The sequence below is a fragment of the Lissotriton helveticus genome, chromosome 4_1 (genome assembly GCF_964261635.1).
Source record: "Lissotriton helveticus chromosome 4_1, aLisHel1.1, whole genome shotgun sequence".
NCBI lineage: Eukaryota > Metazoa > Chordata > Amphibia > Caudata > Salamandridae > Lissotriton > Lissotriton helveticus.
Window position 1 is genome coordinate 2,039,326,988 of NC_136063.1, and position 21,488 is coordinate 2,039,348,475.

Below are 21,488 nucleotides of genomic sequence, written 5' to 3' on the forward strand. Positions count from 1 at the left end.
ATGACCCAAGCAGCTATCGGCTCATAGCTTTGATCGACACCGAGGCAAAGTATTACGCGGGCCTCATTTTGGAAGACTTGACATCCTGGGCAACCGCTAAGAATATCATCCCAGCAACCCAAACCGGATTTCGTAGTGGCCAGGGCACCACGACAAACATCATGGCGCTAACTCTCCTGGCAGACGCGGCAAAAGTCACTAAGACCTCTCTGTTCCTGTGTTTTATCGACTACAGCGCAGCATTCGACCATGTAGACCGCTGCAAACTCTGGCAGAAACTGAGCGATTGGGGAATTCCAGGCCCATTTCTACAGCAGCTAATACTGCTACACAGTAACACCTGGGTCAGGATAAAACTGGGACCTGGCACGCACCTCTCACTAGAAATCGGGACCAGCAAAGGATTAAAACAAGGCTGCGTCTTAGCCCCAACGCTGTTCAACCTCTTCCTCACAGACCTCCCCGGTGAGCTAGGGGTAGTCCAATCTCATGCACCACGGCTGGGCAATACCACACTGTCAAATCTCCTCTACGCAGATGATTTAGTCCTAATTAGCCGGTCCCCTATCGGCCTCCAACACCTGCTGGACCAAACCAATACGTTCTCCCAAAAAGATTCATTGACAATCAACCTAAATAAAACTAAAATTATGACAATAAATCACCACAGAAAACGGAACTTCACATGGCTACTGAACGGACAGAAGCTAGAGCAGGTAACCTCCTACAAGTACCTGGGTGTCACACTAGATCGCAACGGCTCATTCAAACAACAACTAGAGGCCATCCGACGAAAGGGCACGACATTCCACTTGTCAATAAAGCCGCTGCAGAAAGCTCTTCCCGACCGGACATTGGGCCCTCTACTACAGGTAATAAGAGCTTGATTACATCCAATGCTCACCTATGGCAGCGAACCCATGCGCGGTAAAGACGCAACGACACTAGACAATATCATCAGTAGAGTCTACAGGGCAATATTCCATCTGCCTACCTATGCATCGCCTGCTCAAATTCGTCTTGAATTCGGGTTGCAGAAACAAACGGTGGAGAGAAGAGGCGCTTATATCAAAAGCTGGCGGAAAATCAGAGATGCTGAGCATGGATCCTTAAACGCCCACCTCTGGACCGAACTATCCATTAGAGACAATTCACCAGCAAGGAACTATCTAATGGAATCACTGGAGACCCTAGGACTAACAAACCTATGGGAGTCAGCAACTGACCCCAAGACTTTCAAAAAAACGGTATTGAAAGTCACCAAGATGGTCTCATCCATCGAGGACAAAGCAACTCTTGCCAAGAGAGCACACGGATGGGTGGTGTTGGAAGGCTACACAGCTCTTAAACCACAACAGTACTTAACGACGGGCCTTACTCATACAACAAAAAATAAGTTCCTCAATACGCGCCTTGGCAATATACCCATAAGGCCTCACTTAGCACCCTGGAAAAGAGAAAACGCAGCAAATAGTTGCAGACTTTGCTGCTTTGGAAAAGAGGACCTGACGCACATTATCTGCATCTGCAAAAATCTCTTGGACATAAGACGCTCCCTGCTTCGGCCCCTATGGAATCAGAAGGGAATAACAAGCAGTAGACAGGCTGTGATGCTCTGCTTTAATCCCGGAGAAACTCAGTTAAATTGCAGAATAACGAGATTTTTTGACATTGTGGCCAAAAGACTAAAAGAAACAGCCGAAGGGTCTACCGGAAGCACCAGCTAAAACAAAAAAACTGCTAGCATCCAGCCGCCCTTAAGGACAGTACTAAACCAAATTGTGCTTTTATTAACTAATAAGGGGAATCCACCTGCTATTTTAAGTGAAATATTCTTGCCACTGATTGTTTTTTAGAACTGTATGTTTTAAATATTGTGAGTTTTTATTAACTGTACAATAAACTAAATCTTAAATCTTAAATCTTTATCCTGTTTGCTTAAACTGGACACCTTTCTCAACTTAGCTTAATTTAAAATAGGGATATTTCTTTAAAGAAAACCCTTGTATATTTGGCATCCTATATGTAATTCTTCCTGTTTTATTTGATCTTATTTTGAAATATTGATATCTTAATTATCTAAATCTGTAAAATTGATGTCTGATATTTGAATACTTACTGACTACTGATCCAATTCGTTAAATTTCTTAAGAAATGTAATTTATTTCAGTTCTTTTTGTTGTTTCCTGTGAAGTCCTTATTGGTCTGCACTGTCTATGGAAATTAATGTAAATGATAGCTCCTTATCCACTCTCTTTATTAACTAACAAAGGCCAAAACAACCAATGGTGGGGGTTGATTGATGATTATACCCAACGTTTGAGATATAAGAATCCCCGCTCCATCACCGGCAATCTGCCTTTATCAGCATTAGAAGATGCAAGTACGCTGAGCCCTGCCAGCCAAGAAAACTCAAACTATCCCCTACCACATTAAGGCAGGTCACAATGTCTTGGGCTAAACGTACTGGTTCTTTGGCACCTGGTCCCATCCTGATAATCTTTGCATGCGGTGATATGACCCGCAATCTACCTTTATTGGCTTTAGAAGATGAAAGCACGCTGAACCCTTGGAGCACCTGTATATCCACACCACATTGAGGCTGGTCACATTGTCTCTGGCCAGCCTTATTGAAACCTAGGAAATGTGTCCAGTCTTGCTGAACCTTCCCATTTAGAAGGTAAGACCCGCCAACTGCCTTTATCGCATTAGAAGAAAGAAAGTATGCTGTGCCAGCCAGGACAAATAAAAACTACCTCTTACCACATTATGATAGGGCACTATTAACAAAACAAATTAATCATTCATTCTCTATCTCCTGCTTACCAAATCTAAACCGAACTAATCCCACAACAAACATATTGACTAATGCATGTAGTGTATTATCTTCTCCTTTCTGTTCCCCCGCAGTTTGTTTCCCGCCGCTGCTTCCCTGCGGCCCCGCCCCCGCGTCTCCCATTGGCTGCCCGCCCCCACCTCCCAGCTGCTCCTCCCTCCCTCTGACCCTCATATGGAGTCCGCACGGCGTTACAGAGAGCGACCTTTGACCCTGTCACCAGGCAGGTCGCTCCCCCTCACCGCCACGCAGCCCCCTGTGTGACCGTATCCCGCTGCCACTGTCGCTGGCATCAGCTCGCCTGCTACCCGGCTGAGTACTGTGCTTACTTGCCTTTGCCTCTGCTTACTTGTGCCCGTTCTTTATCCTCTGTGCCTTTTTCCCCTGTTTTTTCCTCTGTTTAGTGTTCCCATTTGTACCCCTGATCGTTTTGGCCAAAGGCAAGACCTTCTGCGCCCGTCCGCGCCTGCACCGTGCCCAGCGCCAAAACCCCTGGCCCCAGCCGATGCCAGGGCACCTGTCTGAGATACGACACCGCCACCCTCATCGCCACCGAGCGACCCCGAAGCACACCCACGGACCCTTCACCTGCCAAGCTTGCTAATTCACCTACCTCCGAACCTGCACCCCGCCCACCGAACACAGCAACAATAACAACAACCACCTCAAGTGCATCCTACTCAACTCCCGCTCCGTCCACAAACACGCCGTCAAACTCTGGGATCTCCTGGATACAACAGCACCAGACGTCACCTTCCTCACGGAAACCTGGATAAACGCCTCCTCGGCCCCCGACATTGCCATCCCGGACGGCTACAAAGTCACCCGGTAGGACCGAGTCAACAAAACTGGAGGAGGAATCGCCATCATCTACAGGAACACCATCAGCATCACGACCAATGTCGAAGACACGCTCTCCACCGCCGAACACCTACACTTCCAGATCCACACCGACCCCCAGACCACCCTCAGAGGAACGGTCATCTACATACCCCCGGGCACAATTCAGCAAAACCATCGCCGACTTCATCAGCCCGCACGCCCTAGCCTCACCAGAGTACATCCTCCTAGGGGACCTGAACTTCCACCCGGAGAAAAACAACGACAACAACACCACCACCCTGCTCGATAACCTCGCCAACCTCTGACTCAAGCAACTGGTGGACACGCCCATCCATCTCGCTGGCCACACGCTCGACCCCATTTTCTCCACCAGCAACCACGTCTCCTTCAGCCACGCCACCGGATTACACTGGCCCGACCACAGCTGCATCCACTTCACCTTCAAGAAGACTACATCCCACCACCACACGCTACAGATCCCCCGCAGATGCTGGAGCAAAGTCACCACAGACCAGCTGTCCACATCGCTGAGCCAGAACCCACCTGTCCCTGACACCAACGACGCAGCACACAATCTCGCACAGTGGATCACCAACTGCGCCGACGACCTCGCTCCACTGAAGAAACCCCCAGGCAAGACTGGCAACAGAAAAACCTCATAGTTCACAGACACCCTCAAGGTCGCAAAGATATCATGCCGAACCCTCGAAAAAGCTTGGCTCCACAAACGGACATCAGAAAACATGACAGCCCTCAAGAGCGCCACCCGCAAATATCACCAGATGATCCGCACCACCAAAAGGACATCATTCAAAGAGCGGCTGGACAACAACACCCACAACAGCAAGGAACTTTTCAGCATTGTCAAAGAGCTCTCCAAACCCAGCGCCAGCAACGACATCACTCCGTCGCAAGACCTCTGCAACTCCCTCGCCACATTCTTACACCGCAAGATCGCAGATATACTCGACAGTTTCGGACCCCAGACTACCTCCAGCCACCAAACCAATGACCCCCACCACCACCCTCAGCGCATGGACCCCCATCAGCACTGAAGACACCACCCAAGTCATGAACACCATCCACTCTGGCTCCCCCTCTGACCCATGCCCTCATCATATCTTCAACAAAGCCGACACCATCATCACACCCCACCTCCAGAACATCATAAAAAGCTCCTTCACATCAGCCACCTTCCCTGAAAGCTGGAAACACGCAGAAATCAACGCCCTTCTGAAGAAACCCACAGCGGACCCCAAAGACCTCAAGAACTTCTGCCCCATCTCTCTTCTCCCCTTCTCTGCTAAAGTCATCGAGAAGACCGTCAATAAACAGCTGACTACATTCCTCGAAGCAAACAACTCGCTCGACCCATCCCAGTCCGGATTTCGAGCCAACCACAGCACCGAGACCGCCCTCATCGCAGCCACCAATGACATCAGGACCCTGATGGACAATGGAGAGACCGCCGCTCTCATCCTCCTTGACCGCTCTGCAGCCTTTGATACCGTCTGCCACCGCACCCTAATAACCCGCCTCTACAACACTGGGATCCAAGGAAAGGCCCTGGACTGGATCACATCGTTCCTCTCCAACAGAACCCAGAGAGTCCGCCTCCCCCCCTTCCGCTTCGCGGCCACCAAGATCATCTGCGGTGTACCACAAGGCTCCTCACTCAGCCCAACCCTCTTCAATATCTACATGAGCCCCCTCGCCACCATCGCATGCAAACACAACTTCAACATCATTTCCTACGCCGACGACACCCAACTGATACTCTCCCTCACCAAAGCCCCATCCACCGCCAAAACCAACCTCCAGGACGGAATGAAAGATGTTGCAGAATGGATGAAGCAAAGCCATCTGAAGCTCAACTCGGACAAAACAGAGGTCCTCATCCTCGGACAATCCCCATCCGCCTGGGACGACTCCTAGTGGCCCACAGCGCTAGGCACCGCACTGACACCCACGGACAAGGCACGCAACCTGGGATTCATCCTGCACTCCTCCCTCATGATGACCAAGCAAGTCAACGCAGTCTCGTCCTCATGCTTCAACACCCTGCGCATGCTCCGAAAGATCTTCCGGTGGATCCCCACCGAAACCAGAAAGACAGTCACCCAGGCTCTCGTCACAAGCCGACTGGACTACGGGAACGCCCTATACGCAGGAACCACAGCCAAACTCCAGAAACGTCTTCAGCGCATAAAGAACACCTCCGCACGACTTATCCTCGACATCCCTCGCCACAGCCACATATCCGCACACCTGAGAAACCTGCACTGGCTCCCCGTCAACAAGAGGATTACATTCAGGCTGCTCACCCACGCACACAAAGCGCTCCACAACATGGGCCCCGAGTACCTCAACAACCACCTCTCGTTATACACCCCCACCCGCCAGCTCCGCTCCACCAGTCTCCTACCTGGCAGCCAAGACATGGGACTCCCTCCCTGCACACCTACGACTGACACAGGACCACCTCACCTTCAGGAAACACCTCAAGACCTGGCTATTCGAGCAGTAGCGGCAACCCCCTTCAGCGCCTTGAGACCCTCACGTGTGAGTAGCGCGCTCTATAAATGTCAATGATTGATTGATCTTACGAACACAAGACAAAAAACGATTAACTTAGAACACGTGTGAAAGCAGTAACAAAATAATATTTTTTTTCTAATTGCTGGGTTCATGGTGTAGTGTGCTATTCAACCAAAAAAGTACTTCAACGCATTGCCAGAGGTATGAAGCACTATTACTGGAATTAAAATATAAAATAGATGTCTTGCATATTGTTATGTTATGTAATTTCTCCTTCATGAAGAGGTCTAGTAATGTTGGTGGCCTTCGGTTAAGAGGAAATCTGTTGGCGCCTCCCGAACTCTGCAGCCAATTTGCTGCTGAGCTCGTGGTTGGGGACTATTTTTTTTATCATGTCCCCAGTCTGACTGCCTGACTTTGGGGGAATTACACTAAATTTCGCTGAAAGAGTGTATTTTGCAATTTGATGTAAATCCGTTCAGTAGTTTTGAAGTAACTAAAGAAAAAAGATTTATAGATATATCTGTGGTTCCGAAGTTGGCAACCCCAAGTGGTCTCTCAGGCTTTTTTGAATGCACCCCCTCCCTCAGGTCCCAGGGGGGGGGGGGGGGGATTATTTTTATAAATATGGGGCGAGGGCTCATGCGGCCCACCTCACAAGGCTGATTATGGCCCAGGGACCCCATTTCCCCCGGGCCCAGCCTTTTTTTTTAATATTGGGAGGAAGAGCATGACTCCCCCTGCCCCCCCCCCCCCCTTTCCTGGGCTGATAACGGCCCTTGGGACTGCCACCTCCTAGGGCCCGGCCCAAAGTAAAGAATGAAGCCATGAAGAAAAGGGGTGGGGGCCTTTTTCAGCACTGGGGACATCATTCCCTGGGGCCCGGCCACGAAAAAGTAAAGGAAGGGGGGGCCACACAGATCAATGTGAATGTCTTTTAGCCATGTTGTCAAGCAGCACATCTGCAGTTCAGTATGGCTGAAAGTTACTGAAAGCCCAGAATCACAGTATATTGAGCCGACGCAGTCTCTTTGCCCCCATGTTGTTTATTGTCCTGCCCCTCTTAAAACAAAAAAGCACTATGACAGCCTGCCCTGGCCACATCATAGCACCATTTTCAATGACTTTCAGCCATGCTGAACAGCAGAGGTGATGCTAGACCAGATGGCTAAAAGACATTGACATTGGCAAGGCCAATAGCTTGGGCATTGCCGAGATCTATTGGCTTTGCCAATACTTGTTTGGTGTTTCTCCTGAACTCATACAATATGGCCTCTTGAATCTTCCTCAGGACTGCATGAATGTGTTGAGAGAAGCCATAACACCTTCTACAAGGACAAAGTTCTGCTTTTGGCATGCTCAGAACAATTTTGATCCTATCACCTGCCAAGAAGATGCAGTGCTTCCATATCTACATGAGTTGGTCACTGCAAATTTTACATTTTCCTTCTTTACAAACCACTTTACAGCAATCATGACCAACATAAAATGTCTTTTCCAAATTTCCTTTTTTTAAATTCCTGTAGTAAAGGATTTTCTATAATGCATTAAGAAAGTTTGCCCTTTTATAAGGAGACCTTCCCTTCTGTGGCAGTTGAATATTGTCCTTTCATGTTTCATGGGGCAACATTTTAAACCTATACATAAGGCTTCCCTCCAACATCTTTCTTGGAACCCTCATTTTCTAATTTGGGATAACGTCTGCAGGGTTAGTGAAATTCAAGCTCTATTTTCCCACAAACCTTACACAGTTTTTCACAGCAATCGGGTAGTAATTCCTCCATAAAGTACTCTTGGACTTTTATGTTACGCAGATCATTACCTACTTTTTTCAGAATCTATCTTCTCTGGCAGAGAGGTTTCTCCACGCTCCTGGTGTGAGAAGTCCATTGCAGACAGAGTTTGTCACATTGAAGCAATCACTTGCATATGCTTATGCTGTAAAAAAAGAAAAAGCGCTAACAAAAAATTATCTGATGTGCCAAAAGCGCATTTAAACAGAGGTAAAGGAGCTTCTGCTACAGTAGAGAAATATTCCAATGTCTGAGACCTGCAAGGCAGCAACACAGAGTTCATTTCACACCTTTACATGACACTATTGTTTCGATTCAGATTCTAGAGCAGATACCCAGGTAGGGCAAGCCTCATTGATTACTTTTATTCCTCTTATGTCTAACCTTGCAGTTTATAGGATGAGCTAGCCCTTCTATTCAATGCCTATGATTATCAATAAAGATCCCCTGAAGGAGAAGGAAGGGTTTCTTACCTTTAATCCTAATTCTCCTTCAGGGGAATTTCTATTGAAAGCACAGTAATCCTCCCCAATCAATCAGTGTATTTATATAGCGCAACTAATCACCCAAGAGGGTATCAAGGTGCTTGAGGGTCATGATGGTTCAGGTGACTCAATCGAACAGTGCTCTCTGGAATTCCAGTAGAAGGTTGGAGGTGCATAGCTGCAGCGGGAGGTCGTTCCAGGTTTTTGCTGCAAGGTAGGAGTGTCCTCCACTGCTGGATCGGCAGATGCAAGGGGTGTGGGCGAGTGAAAGAAAGGCAGAGTGTAGTTGTATGGTAGGATGATGGAAGATCAGGTGGTGGTGGATGTAGGCTGGTCCTTAGTTGTGCAGCGCTTTGTAGGCGTGGATCATCAGCTTGAATTGGCATATTGTGTATAGGGAGCCAGAGGAGTTTTCGGAGATGGGATTGATGCAGGTCTCTATGAGGAGGTCGAGGATGAGTCTGGCAGTAAAGTTCTATATCTGGAGTCTCTGCAGAAGGTGTGCGGTGATCTCAGCGTGGAGTGCGCTGCCGTAGCCTAATTGGCTGGTAATCAGGGCCTGAGTGATGGTAAGTCTGGTGCTCAGGAGGAGCCCTTTTTTATAACATGCAAAGTGTGAGAAAGCAGGCAGAGGAGACTGCATTAATCTGGGACTTATGGTCAATTTGTTGTCCAGGATTATGCTGAGGGTTCTGGCATGTGCAAAAGAAACAATTGATGGCTGGAATGCTGGACAATGCAAACATTAACCCCCAGTCACAAGGATCTGATTTAATCCATTATTAGTTTGCTCACCACACCACCCCAGTTTGGACCCAGCCATATGCAAATCAGTCTTGACCCTGTTCCTTGTGGGAACAGTCCAGCCCGTACTGCCAAGACAGATCCTCCCTGGAGCAGAAACAAGCATCCTGGGACCGGTTTTAGGGCATCACCCTTCATCAACCAGGCTAGCTTGAATCCAGTGATGTAGTGACGCACGTCTGGGCATACCCTTCCCACTTAGAGTGACATATGCAAAAGAAACAATTGATGGACGGAATGCTGGTTTCTGGCGTGGTCAGTCAATTTGGGTGATGGTCCTAGTTTCGAGGCCCATCAGGAGTCATTTCTAGGGGTGCTGGTGTTGCTGAAGATAATAACTTCTGTTTTGTCCGTGTTGATCTTCAGGCAGTTGTCCTTCATCCAGTTGGTGATGCTCTTCATGCACCTGTGGAAGGTGGTTCTTGTGTTGGTGGGATCTTCTAAGAGCAGTAGGATGAGCTGAGTGTTATCTGCATCAATCAATCAATCATGCCATTTGTATAGCGCACTACTCACCCGGGAGGGTCTCAAGGCTCTTGGGGGGAGGGGTATGCTACTGCTCGAACAGCCAGGTCTTGAGTTGTTTCCTGAAGGCGAGATCGTCCTGGGTCAGCCGAAGGTGGATGGGGAGGGAGTTCCAAGTCTTGGCAGCCAGGTAAGAGAAGGATCTTCCTCCGGCGGTGGCTCTTCGTATGCGTGGTACGGCTGCGAGGGCGAGGCTGGTGGACCGTAGCTGGCGGGTGGGCGTGTAGAAGGTCAGGTGGTCGTTGAGGTACTTGGGGCCCAGGTCGTGGAGAGACTTGTGTGCGTGGGTGAGGAGCCGGAACGTGATCCTCTTGTCGACGGGGAGCCAGTGCAGGTTCCTCAGGTGGCTGGAGATGTGGCTGCGTCGGGGACATCCAGGATGAGTCGGGTGGAGGCGTTCTGGATGTGCTGGAGTCTTTTCTGTAGCTTGGCTGTGGTTCCGGCGTAGAGGGCGTTTCCGTAGTCCAGTCGGCTGGTGACGAGTGCCTGGGTGACAGTCTTCCTGGTCTCGGTCGGGATCCAGCGGAAGATCTTGCGAAGCATACGCAGGGTGTTGAAGCACGATGAGGAGACGGCGTTGACTTGTCTGGTCATCGAGAGGGAGGGATCCAGGATGAAGCCCAGGTTGCGTGCGTGGTCGGTTGGCTTGGGTGCGGTGCCCAGGGCTGGGGGCCACCAGGAGTCGTCCCAGGCGGAGGGCGAAGATCCCAGGATGAGGACTTCCGTCTTGTCCGAGTTCAGTATCAGGCGGCTGTCCTTCATCCACTCGGCGACGTCTTTCATCCCTTCGTGTAGGCAGGTTCTGGCGGTGTCGGGGTCTCTGGTGAGGGAGAGGATCAGCTGGGTGTCGTCGGCGTAAGAGATGATGTTGAGGTTGTGCTGGCGTGCGATGGCTGCGAGAGGTTTCATGTAGATGTTGAAGAGGGTGGGGCTGAGTGAAGATCCTTGCGGGATGCCGCAGATGACTTCGGTGGCCTCGGAGCGAAACGGGGGGAGGCGGACTCTTTGTGTTCTTCCGGCGAGGAACGAGATGATCCACTCCAGTGCCTTCTCTTGGATACCGATGTTGCTGAGGCGCTGGACTAGGGTGCGGTGGCAGACCGCGTCGAACGCAGCGGAGAGGTCCAGGAGGATGAGGGCCACTGTTTCCCCCTTGTCGAGCAGGGTCCGGATGTCGTCGGTGGCTGCGATGAGGGTGGTCTCGGTGCTGTGGTTGGCTCTGAAGCCAGACTGCGAGGGGTCGAGGGATCCGTTCGTCTCGAGGAAGGCGGTCAGCTGTCTGTTGACGATCAACTCGATGACTTTAGGAGGAAAAGGGAGGAGCGAGATGGGGCGGAAGTTTTTGAGATCGGTGGGGTCCGCTGTAGGTTTCTTCAGGAGGGCGCTGATCTTGGCGTGCTTCCAGCTCTCCAGGAAGGTGGCGGTGTTGAAGGAGGCGTTGATGATGTTCCGGAGTTGGGGTGCGATGGTGGAGTCGGCCTTGTTGAAGACGTGGTGTGGGCAGGGGTCGGTCGGTGATCCGGAGTGGATGGTGTTCATCGTGCGGGCTGTGTCTTCGGTGGTCACCGTGGTCCAGGTGCGAAGGGTGGCGGTGGGGGGCATTGGTTCGACGGTTGGGTGCGTGGCTGGGGCGCCGAAGCTGTTGTGGATGTCGGCGATCTTGCGGTGGAAGAACGAGGCGAGGGAGTCGCAGAGGTCTTGTGACGGAGTGATGTCGTTGGTGCCGGTGCTGGGGTTGGAGAACTCCTTGACGATAGTGAAGAGCTCTTTGCTGTCGTGGGCGTTGTTGTCCAGTCGTTCCTTCAGGGATTTCTTCTTGGTGGTGCGGATGAGCTGGTGGTGCTTGCGGGTAGCGTGTTTGAGGGCGGTCATGTTGTCGGTGGTCCGGTCGAGGAGCCAGGCTTTCTCGAGGGTGCGGCAGGTCTTATTGGAGTCCTTGAGGTCGTCGGTGAACCAGGATGCCTTCTTGCTTCTGGGTCTGCTGGGAGGGTTCTTTAGTGGCGCGAGGTCGTCGGCGCAGGCGGTCAGCCACTGTGTGAAGTTGCGGGCTGCTTCGTTGGGGTCCGTTGTGTTGGCGGGTGGGCTCTGGCTGAGGGAGGTGGTGAGCTGGGTCTGCGGTGATCTTGCTCCAATTTCTGTGAGGTACCTGTTGCGGGTGGTGGTGGGTCGTGGATCTTTTGAAGCTGAAGTGGACGCAGCTGTGGTCGGTCCAGTGGAGTCCGGTGGCGTGGCTGAAGGTGATGTACTTGCTGGAAGAGAAGACGGGATCAAGCGTGTGGCCGGCGTTGTGGGTGGGGGTGTTGACCAGTTGCTTGAGTGCGAGGTTGGCAAGGTTTTCCAGCAGGGCGGTGGTGTGGCGGTCCTTGTTGTTCTCCAGGTGGAAGTTGAGGTCCCCGAGGAGAATGTAGTCAGTGGAGGGGAGGGCGTGTGGGCTGATGAAGTCTGTGATGTCTTCGCTGTTTTGTGTGCGTGGTCCCGGGGGATAGAATGTTTCGTCCATGGGATCTGCCGATGTTAGACAAAGGGGTCATGTAGGTATTGAAGAGGGTGGGGCTGAGAGAGGATCCTTGAGGGACACCGCAGATGTCCTTGGGTTCGGAGGAGAATTAAGGTAGGCGGACCTCTGCGTTCTTCCAGTGAGGAAGGAGGCAATCCATTTGAGGGTGTTTCCTTGAATACCAATGTGATGCAGGCTTCTGATCAAAGTGTGATGAGGTATATGGTGCTGAAGGCTGCTGATAGGTCGAGGAGGATCTGAGCCGCTATTTTTCCCTGGTTAAGGAGGGCTCGGATGTCAGTGTCCATGATCAAGGCAGTCTCGGTAATGTGCTTGGTGCAGAACCTGTATTGGGAGGTCTTTAGGAGAAGGCTCTGCTCCAGATATTTCACAAGTCATCAGTAGATCACTTTTTCCAGGACGTTTGCTGTAAAGGAGAGAAGGTAGATTGGGCAGTAGTTCTTGAATTTACTTAGGTCGGCAGACGGTGTATAAAGGAGTGGTTTGAATTCTGCATGTTTCCAGGCTTCAGGAAAAGTGTCTATGGCGAGTGAGTTGAAGCGGTTGGTGAGCTTGCTGCTTATCCTGTGGCTTTAGAGGTTGAAAATGTGGTGTGAGCAGAGGTTAGCGGGGGCTCCAGAGTGAACCGAGTTCATGATGATGGTGGTGTCCTGGGGGGTGAGCTGGTCCCATACGATCAGTTGGTGGTCTGTGTTGATTTAAGTAAGCACGTGAAGGTGAAGAAAGTCAGAGGGCTTGGACTTTGGTTCAAAGTTCTTGTAGATGGTGGTGATCTTGTCATGGAACGTCAGCGAGCCTATCACATAGATCTTGGGACATCTTGTTCTCTGTAGCTGCAGGGTTGAAAAACTCTGACAATGTTGACAAGCTCTTTGCTGTGGTTGGAGCTGGACGCAAGGTTGGCTAAGGCTTTCCTCTTTGTCTCTCAGTAGTCAGTGGATGGAATAGTTTGAGGGAGGTTTTGAAGGTGGTTCTGTCCGAGGTGTCCTTGCTTGTGCGTCATCTACTTTCAAGTTGCTTGCAGTGGCTTTTTTCCTGTCCTCAGCTCCTTGGTGTAACACCTTGCCTGTTTGGTGGATCTCATGTGTATGCTGGTCTTGATGGAAGCGGCACAGTTAGTGATTCAGGAGTTGAAGTTTTTGGCAGCATGGTCCAGGTTTGATGCAGTGTTGTGGCATGATGTGTTGAGGGTGTCGGCCCATTGGCTCTCTGATACTTTGCTCCAACTGTGGTGGCAGTGCGCTGGGTGGCTCAGCGGTGGAGGTGCACGGGCTGAAGAAGTTAGAATGTATGATGGAGTGTTCAGTCCAGGTGTGTTCAGCAATGTGGCTGTACTTGACCCTGTTGCTGGAAGTGATGATGGGATCTAGCCTGTGTTCTACAATGTGGCGGGGTTCGGTGACGAGTTGGGTGAGTCCGATGTTATTTATGCTGTCAAGGAGGTTGGTGGTATTGATGAGGTCGTCTAGGTGGAAATTCAGATCTCCGAGGCAGATGTAGTCTGTGGAGGCAATGACGAGTGGGGCAATGAAATCAGGGTTGATGATGCAGAAGCTGGTGCGTGGTTCAGGTGGTCTGGAAGTGGGGGTGCCTCTGATGATGTTATTTCAGTCTGTTTGGAATTTGAAGTTGAGGTGTTCCATGGTCTAGATGGTGTCTTCTGTCTCTGTGGTGCAGTGGATATTTTCTTTGTGAATGATGGCGATCTGGGTTGGTGCAGTCTCGGTGTGCGATCTTGTATCCATTGGGTGTTACTGTGGCTATGTCAGGAGCAGAGACAGGGGTAAGCAAGGTTTCAGTGAGCAAGACACCATTGGGGATGAGGGTGGTGATGAGGTCCCAGATCTCGGTGGGGTGTTTCCAAAGTGAGTGTGTGTTGAAGAGGAGGCAGGCAAGTTGATATGAAGTTGATGCTTTGTGTCGGTTGGTTCGCATGGTGGTGGATGGTGAGTTGGTGGGCGATCTGATGCTGCAGGACCTACTGTGGCACGTGGGGAGATGCGGCAGCATCGATTGTTGTGGTGTCCACTGTCCAGGGCTAGGAGTTTGGCAGCGGTTTAGTTGCAGGGTGTAGAACTAGGGTTCCGGGCGCTGGGCGCATTCCAAGCAAGAATGGGCAAAGGCGGGCTTGCATTTGGCACGCCTTTGGTGCACCAGCCGCATGCCAGTGATGCAGCCTCCATTAAGTAGGTCCTTGGAGGACAGAGTTATATTGTCATTCTAATACCGTTTCAGCCTATACAGTTTCATTGCCCAATCCTTCCCTATCCTTCACTTAAAGATAACAAAAACGGTTTGCAAAGGATGTGTTTAAAATGTCCCTTTTCCTTCTTTCAGTAAACTTTCAGGCCTTTACGTAATTTCTTCCATCTTTTAAATGAAGTTGGCAAAATAGCTTGTTTTTAGGCTGCTAAATTATACATTTTTGTCACATGCACCGCCTTGCTTTTCTGAAGTAAGCGAAGACACTGCATAAAATGTGACAGAAAAAAGTTTTGTGATCCCGCATAGAGGTGGGACTATTCAATGCTTATCATTTCAATGGAGATCGAGAACTAGGAAACCATGTATTCCCCATCCCCTTCTGATCCAGGTTGTGGGTGTCATTATGCTAGTCATCTGAAGACTCCAGAATTAGAATATGGGCTGCATGCCTCAGGAAACATGACTTTGCCTAGATGGAGTTGTGCAAAAGACACAACAAGTTGTTTGTTATACAAACTGGTTTAGTTTGATTAATGTAATATATGTGGGCTGTATTTATATCAAGCATTTCTAAAGATCTTTCAGCAACATTACTTTTTGAAAAATGTTGGCAATTCATGGGTTGAGACCATATTTGGCTAAATGTGTGCAATGATGCGCAAGACAATATTCGCTTCATGAACTTGTAGGAATGCTTTCCTTAAATTCACAAAATCTCCATAATGATGTAAACACCACTAAACATACTACCTTCCATGTTAGTTGTGTACATGACTGTAATGTTTCAAACAGACTCCACTGGCCAGGTTTCAACAATGTTCAGATCCTAAGAAGCAGAATTAATGGCATCCAATTGAGCTACTGGGATTCCAAAGATGAAAGCATTGGGTCTGTTCTATAATTAGACAGCAACAATTGACAGATGTACCCTTATCGATTTTTAAGCTGGACCTGACATTTGCAAGGTCAACAGATATATAACAATACCATGAACTGATGCCTGTTGGCGATTAACCTGCACTGTTACACAGTATTTTACCCCAACATTTTTTTAGCTGCTCTATTAATTTTGACTGTAGCTTCTCTAACCACCCACAGATCCTCTAGGAATTTCTGAATGGCCAAAAACTCAAGACCTTATGGGACAAATTGATAGAGTCAACTACTGAGGTTTTGAGAGTAGCAAACGACATTCTTGATGGCTTAGCTAGTCCAATATTTGTGATAACTTACTGATGGCATGTATTTTCACTTCGAGTGGATGAATCATTGGTGCTTGACACACCTTGTATATGGCACACAGTAGAAAAGGAAGTAAATGGGGAGAGGATGTGGCCTAATGGCTAGGACGGTACACCTTAAATCGGGGGAACCAGGATCGTGTCTCGGCAACGACGCTCAACATCCTGTGAATCTGGGCAAATCACTTAATCTCCCTGTGCCTAACAAAAATTAATGTGTCATTGTGGAACGCAACTGGTGCTCATGTAAAGTGCTCTGATACCTGGCTATATAAAACTCCAGAAAAAAAATGGAAAGTGTTGGCAAAAGATCGCTGGATGCCTAACTTTGCCATTGTTTGTTTTTGTGTTACAGGCAGAGCTATGAATTGGGTCTCCAACTGTGAAGCAATTTGTGCAGAGTATCTGTCCTCACCTCAAAATCATGCGACTCAAGAATTTTGCTCAACAGATCTGCAAAATCGCTGTCCAGCCCTTTCGGGTTGTTTATGCAGTAGATGAATGCACCTATTTAGCCAGAAGATTTAGTGTTCCTATATGTTTTTATGTAGTACATAGAGACCTTGATGCATACCATTTTCTCAAGCATTTTGAGCACCAACTCTACTGTTGACGGTTCTCGTAGATTTATATGCTGGAGTAAATATTGTGTGGTTCATTTCCTCTTACTCGTAAGCTCTGGCAGGTGGGCTCCACACCTAAAAATGGTTGAGTGCATTGTAATGACTACGTATGGCTATGGAGGTGCAAAAGGTCTGCCCAGTAACATATTGCGTTTTTCCATCATTGAAATTGGCGCTGTACCAGTAGAGATGATACAAGATACTCCCATGCCCTCTTCACTTTAAGCCCTGGTTTGTTATACACTCTTGAAGTGGACTTATATTTGTATTCAGAACCAATGAAATGAATGCGGCCATCATCCTTAACAGTTTGATGACCATTCTCAGAAACCAAGTTTGTGGCGTCTGGTTAAGAGGACTGAGGAAAACAAAATAAAGAAATGGGTAGACTGCATTAATGAATCTCAGTCACTTACTCTGGGCGTCAGTCCAGTCTGTTTGTCCATGATGCCACCCCAAACCAGTCATATGCAAATCAGCTTTGTTTCAGTTCCACCAGAAACAATCAAGCCCAAACAGCCAGACCTGGTCCACTTAGAACAGGAATACACAAGCTTTTTCAGACCAGTTTCAGCCTATGTGGGCCTTGTTAGTAGGGTGCAGCTTGAGTCTTACAGCATACTAAGCATGGGGCCTGCGCCTGGGCATACCTGTAGCAATTAGGGTATCACTTGTAGGGAAGTAAATAAATGATGGATAGATTGCTTGAATTAATCATCGTTTTTTGTCCACCAGGCCACCTCAGATGTGATCCAGGTATAGTGGAATCAGCATTATTTTCCAATAGGAACAGTCCAGCCCAAACTGCCAGGAGATTTCCTCTCGTAACAGTCACTACTATATAAAACTTTATAAATAAACACAAGGTGAAACATTAAAGACGTGACAGGGTGAGGAGGAGCTGCAGAAAGCGGGCCAGAATCGCAAGTAAGCAGTCAATGGGCAGTGGGAGAGAAGAAACAATGCAGGTGAAAAACAGCTGTTGCCGCTGCCCTTTGGGGTGGGTTGCTCTCAGCGGTCTAAGGGGGGGTGAGCCTGCAAACAGTCCGGTGCACCTTATCCTGCTGGCGCCCCAGCGCCCCCTATCCGCTGTGCGGGCACGGACATCCATCAGCATCAGCAGCTTCTGCTCTTGCCCGCCTTTGTCCACTCCTCCACATCCGAGCACCTGGCTGCTCTCACCACTGCTGCTGAGCCACTGGTAAAGACCTGGCCATACAGGATCTGAGACAGAGGGCAGCAGTTCCAATTTTAGCCTAACTGCATGTTGCTTTGCAAACGTTACACACAGCACATTTGTTTTTGGGCCACGATATTTTTTTAGAAATATGCTGCATGTTATTATTCAGTTCTCCTTCCTGGGACTCGGTCTGAATATTGTGTACAAGGTCGAACAACACTGTGCCCTGTTTTTACTGTGATCGGTTAGCAACAGCGCTTGGCATTTAGACACGACACAGAGGAACAGCTGCTGGTTTCAAGTGAGGCACCTCGTATCATATAATCGAGGGAGTCTAACAATCAGACCCAAAGATACATTTGGTTATTTTTATTATTTTTTCAAAATTCAGAATTTAGTTCATGGTCATACAAAATTTATATCAAGTCATGATATGGTCATTTACATTAAAACAAAGCAACAATTTTCAACATATTAGGTCCCACATACACCGTTCAAATCTCACAATCATTCCCACATACATTCCATCCTTAACCAAACATCATACATCAAACCACACAAACAATCACAATGGTACATATACGCCACAAAATGGAACGATGACAAGATAGAAATAAATCATCAAACAGAGGGGTGGGGGCGGAGGAGGAAAAGTGGATTGAAGATGGAAGAAACAATCCTGCCGTCCTAACTTGATATCAATTTTGTATGTCCATTAACTAAATTCTGAATTTTGAAAAAATTATAAAAATAACCAAATGTATCTTTGGGTCTGATTGTTTGACTCCCTTGATGGTTGCTCCCATGCCCATGTTTGCATCTTAGGATCCTCTTGTAGGACCTTATTTAAATATTTTTGGCAGGTTTCCTCTCTGTCCTAATTGATTGCTTGTTTCCCCCTGTTGACCTGCCTATATCCTTTCAGGGGACCCCCTTCTGTATAGTTATTACCTCATATCATATACACACAGAGACTTGCTTTTTGAAAACTGAGAGGAGGATTCTAGCAGAAGAGAAAGGTCCCGGGATAAGTGTGCAAGTTTTGCGCAACCGGAGATGCAGACCACCTAACAAATGCCAGGTATGGGGGCCCGTTCTAATCCCAGAGATCATGGATATATCACTGTGCTCCCATAGTGAGGGGAAGCTTAGTCAGATATATCATTCCCCATGGTAGAGCTTTTCATTGTATACAATTTACTCATAATGCAGATTACTCTTTTTAATCTTTTTATGATTTTGATTTCTCATCGTTATTTTATTTTTTGTTCACAGTAGTTGAGACTCACAAGAGAGCGCAGCCGGGGTAGCTGGACCCCCGTTTGATTTTTATTTACCCCCACTTTTACCTCCCTTCTGCCCTCGCGCATTAGCGCCTGTGGCCACGCCCCCTCGTGCCCTCAATCCCATCCCCAGATGCCAGACTACAAAGCCGGACCTCTAGCGCGTCCTTGCAGCCTTTGGTAACTATGTGGACACCGCTCAATGAGTGTTCAGTTTCTTTATTTCCTTGTAAGCACCAGCGTGCTTGGGAGGTGCCTGGCTCCTGACTATAGCCACCATCTTCGAAAGGCTGGCTACGATTAGATTCCTTCATGCTGTACATTAGAAGCACTTTTAAAGTTGTTTCCTTGTAGGCACTAGTATGACCTGGAATTGCCTGGCCCCCGATTTATCCACCATTTCAATAAGACTTTTTTGTATTCTTTTTATGATTTCTATTCTCATCGTTATTTAAATTTTGTTTGTTCACAGTAGGTGCGACTCACAAGAGAGCTTGTGAACGCAGCTGGGGTAGCTGGACTCCCGATTGATTTTTATTTGCCCCCACTTTTACCTCTCTTCTGCCCGGACGCATTAGCGCCTGCGGCCACCCCCTTCACACCCTCAATCCCACCCCCAGATACCAGACTACAAAGCAGGATCTCTAGTGCATCCATGCCAAAGGCAAGCCTGTTTGCACCCGGATCACGCTTAGTGTCAGTCACTATGCTGGTTTCGGCACAGACATTCAACACAGGACCAGACACCACTATCCAAGGGAAATGCTGTTACAACTCAGACCCATAGGTAACTCTTACCCCGGAGCACGGTATGATCCACATTTGCAAAATGGTTCGCCATGATGCCCGCATTGCGAACATACCTTTCATTTTCTTCCTTTGCTCAATGATAGGCGTTCTTACCCCACCCCAGCATCTCACAAGGTGAAAAGAACACGGGTTTCTTGTGTACTTGTTATCATAGGATCTCTCACAAAAAACAACTGAATATTTCAAGACTTTAGTGAAGTACATCAGATAGATTTGGCCTTTGTTATGGAAACTTTGGCAGATGCTTCCTCTGATCCAGACCTGCTCCAGGCTCTTCCCGAAGGTTTTACGATCCATAGAATGAACAGAGTTGGGAAAAGAGGGGGAAGAATAGCCCTAATTGTCAGAACCAGCCTAAAGTCATGGTTCAATCCTCTTACTGAAAATGTAGACTTTGAGGCTCTGGCTCGAATTGGATAGTCAAAACAGTTTTAATGGCATATTACTCTTTCATCCTCTAAGAACTAAATATAAATTTCTTGATAAGTTAGGCCAACTTTTAGAAGCCAAAGCCGGGGATTATAACTTCTGCATTTTAGGAGACTTCAATTTTCACTTGGAAAATGTCTCAGACTGTGAAACTGAAGCACTCCTTGACCAAATGGCCAGCGCAGGACTCAGACAAATTGTTAAATGGCCAACACACACAGCAGGGCATTGTCTGGATGGGATACTTTAGGATAATCCCAATCTAGAACAGATCAGATCACTTCCCTCAAGCTTATTGGATCATAAAGCGATTATGTTTGAAATGTCATTCCCACAAAAACTGTCCATAAAACTTCCAGGTAAGGTAACTACTACTCGATCATGGAACAAGATCAAGGCAGAGCAATTAAAAATTGTGCTCACTCAATCATTACAGAACTCCCCCCACATCCCACTTAGATCTCGCAGTGGCGAACTCTCATTATTGGATTGATTCCACAGCCCAGCAGCTAGTCCCATTGGCTAGCCACTGCCACCATAGGCAATCACCGTCAGAACCCTGGTTTAATGACTCACTTAGAGCTCAAAAACAAATTGGCCGCAGGTTAGAAAGGAAAAGGAGATTAGATGACAATTCTCAGACCAAAACAGATTTGAAATTATCCATCAAAATCTAATCTTGAAGGAAAAGACATCCTACTTCACAGAAAAAATTGAAGCAACCAACGGTTGTTTGAAAATTGTATTCACTACTATCAAAAAACTTTCGAAGCTTCCGGATCCCCATGATCATAAAGCTAGACAACAATTCTGTAACTCACAAGATGTGTCATTTCAGCAAAAGGGTAAATCGGTTCATGATGCTTTTTCACCCCAGGTCAATCATTGGGCCCAGTCTCCGCCTCATCGCAGCCATTTATCTCCTCTGCCATCCATCCATGGAGGCCCGGCAATGCCAATGCTTTAGTCATTTCCCACCTTAACCTTAAATCAGATTATAAAAATAATCTTAGTAGTTAAGTCAGGATCCCCCACGGACCTGTGCCCTCTGAGAATCATTCATCTATCCCAAGAGATTGTAGCAACATCTCTACTGCCTATCTTTAATCTTGTTTACATCATGACATTTCCCATTGAATGGAAAAAGGTATCCATATGGCCACTCTTAACAAAAATCTAACTTGGATATCAATGACACTCTTAACTACAGGCCAATTTCGCGACATCCGTTTCCAGCAAAGAAAGTAGAAAAGAATATCAATCTAGAACTAACCACCTTCATCTCGGATAATGGCATTTTCGATCCATCTCAATATGGATTTTGGGCTCATTACAGCCCCGAACTGGCCCTGATCACAGCCACTGAAAAGCTTAG

The 21,488-nt window shown here is 48.1% G+C and overlaps 1 long non-coding RNA gene across 1 annotated transcript in view; it reads left to right on the forward strand.

The window, feature by feature from the left end:
- LOC144829489 (uncharacterized) overlaps nucleotides 1-16,987 on the forward strand; it is a 111,445-nt gene extending 94,458 nt beyond the window's left edge. The window contains exon 3 of the long non-coding RNA XR_013610681.1: nucleotides 16,144-16,987. This is a non-coding gene — a long non-coding RNA (uncharacterized LOC144829489). The remainder of the gene's footprint in view (nucleotides 1-16,143) is intronic.
- The last annotated feature ends 4,501 nt before the right edge of the window (nucleotides 16,988-21,488 follow it).